Source organism: Mchenga conophoros, linkage group LG11, assembly GCF_057382185.1.
Source record: "Mchenga conophoros isolate Kocher_MC1m ecotype Shallow Benthic linkage group LG11, M_conophoros_male_GT1.1, whole genome shotgun sequence".
NCBI classification, from domain to species: domain Eukaryota; kingdom Metazoa; phylum Chordata; class Actinopteri; order Cichliformes; family Cichlidae; genus Mchenga; species Mchenga conophoros.
Window position 1 is genome coordinate 13,216,740 of NC_140536.1, and position 2,729 is coordinate 13,219,468.

Here is a 2,729-nt window from a genome sequence, read left to right on the forward strand (position 1 = left end):
ATCAGCAAGTTTTCTAATTATATGTCTTGGTATAAGATACACTGCTGTAATATGCAGACTCTACTTCATCATTCCTGGTACAGAAAGCTTATGTTAGTCTTTTGAAATGTAAGCAGTGAACTTCCTCAGGAAATAACTGATGTCCAAGTCTCTTTTGTCCCAAATTTGTGTGTATAAACAGAGTAAACAGCAGTTCTGGTTCCTTTCTTCATGCTTAAACAGTGATAAAAATGATAAAGTCCAGTTCTGTAAACAGTTGCAGACTGCTGAGCAGAACGTCACAACCAGAAAACGACAAGTGAAACATACATATCTTACTCTTCAGAGAAGCAAACCTGAGAAAATGTCTTTTTCACCACCTAGTGCTGATCTTTTTTTTTTTCTTCCAGTATATTGAATAAAATGCAAGGTTTTTCCCCACCCTAGTTCTATTTTTCTTAAATGAAGCTTATGGGAAGGTTCAATGTCTGCTCGCTCCCATATGCTGCCAAATAAATCTAAGATTTATCCACTTTCCCACGCTGTCAAGCTGCTTGTGTCATCGCTGGGCTAGTCCAGTCATCTTCTCTCTGCCTTTTCCCGGCCAATCAACATTCGTGTCACGTACTTAAAATCTCACTGCGCATCTGTCTTTCTCCTTCGCGGACTCCTTTGTGCAACCCACCTCCTCCCCGTCTCCACTCACTCATCACTCAAGCTCCATTCAAGCCACCTTCATCTCCACCACCAGCATTTAGGCCATCTGAGTCTAACTGCCAAACATTTATCTGTATTATTATTGTTGTTGTTATTATTAAGTCTTTGTTATTATTTATTTAGTCTAAAATATGTTGGCATAAAAATTAAAAAGGGCTATTGTAAAATTGCTAAAATCAATGTCAAATATAGATTCGATTCTTTCATTGCCTGCTCAAAATTTGCCCAAAACTTTTATTTGAGGCAATTTAATATTTCATTTTTCATGTTTTATTAAAAAGAAACTGACAGGCACAAATTCACTATTTGGGACTCAAACACAGAGTTTGTATACTTGATGTTTTGTGCTGATTAATAAAGTGTCTTGCATGCAAATGCTCCAAATTAAAGAGATGGTCCTCACCTGCATCCATCAGATAGAGGAAGAGAGGGAATCAAGATTACCGCATCCATTACTGATGAACATTTTCACTGTAGCTCTCTTTTAAAATGGCCATATATGTATTTAAATGACTTCTGAATATATGTTTAGTTTTGACCAATACAATCTGTTGATTGTTTCTTCACTTTCTGTGTATAACTTCAGTTACCTAAAAGTATTAAGACAGTAATTTGGTTTAGATTTTCACAGGTCAGATTCGGGTTGCCTGCATTATACACTGGGCTGCCATGGCAAACTATATGCTGTAGTGACATTTTTCCTCCTTCAGTGATTGGTCGCCAACAGCTTTGAAAGTCAAAGCTGCAAAGCATTTGTTAAAGATTAATTAAGATTATTTAAATCAAGCATTTTTTAAAACCTGGACAACAGTGTGTGGCTTGCTCTTTGTCCTGCAAAAGAATGCTAAAAATCCCAATTTGGGGCGTTAAAAATGTAAAAAGAATCTTTAATGCAACATCTATAATCTCTCCTTAGCACCAAGACAGATACAGTCGACTGTTCTTTCTTTTTCTGATTTCCTCTCACAACAAGTTCAACACAGGACCTACAAAAAATGCTTAAAGGTGCGACAAATGTCAAATGTTGAACTATATTTGTTAATAATTAGGCATGTTCTATGCTTTCTATTGTTAGCTAGTTCATTTACATATCTTTGGACTCCAGTCACAACTCTATCTGTGAACACTTGGTCATTATTATAGTCCATGGTTAGACCAACGAAGAAAACTAAAAACAAAGAGAAAAAACTGAATCTGCACAGAACTCTTAAGCACTGTAGTTAATATGTAATGAAAACTATCATCACAGAGAGAAGTGAACAAATAACGACAGAGGTGAAACTACTTCCCATGCGACAATGTTAGGGTGGATCATTAGATGGCAGTATTTCCCCACGATTTTAACTATTGCTCCAAGAGACATGACAAATATTCTTTTGGGCTTTTAAGTAAACATTTCAATCTGTAAAGTCTTTATATTCTTTTGGAGATGACATTTCCTGCACACATTTAATTTGTGTAGAATTAGAGCACAGTAACCAAGTCAAGATTGGAATTTGTACTTTTATTGTTTGATGAAATAATGTGGTCTTTTCCCCAGTAACCCTTGTTAGAGTCCTAAAAGACATAAATATTAAATCTATAGTCAGAAAAAACATCTACTTTATCAATCAATCAATGATTCAATCAATCAATGAATCAATCTTTATTGACAGACGTTTCGTCTATAAAAGGATCATACCCTTTTTTTAAAATTCATAACCACAACTCCATTACAGTATGGAGATTTGTTCTATTAGTACTAGTATGTTAAAATTGCGTTTGTGCTCCATTTACACTCACACTTACGCTTGAATGTTTTTCTTTGAGTAAATCACATCAAACACCCACATCCACTTTATCTTTTTTTAGCCGTTTTTACTTTTTTTTTAAATAATGAATTATGATGAGGTACCCAGTTTACCCAACAGAAATAAATACTAATTTGATGACGCACTTGAGCAAGTCAAAGTCTCGATACCTCTCGGTAGCAGTGAAAGTGGCAGCTCTATGTGTTTCAGGTCTGCACGCTAGCCACGCCCCCTGCCTGATGC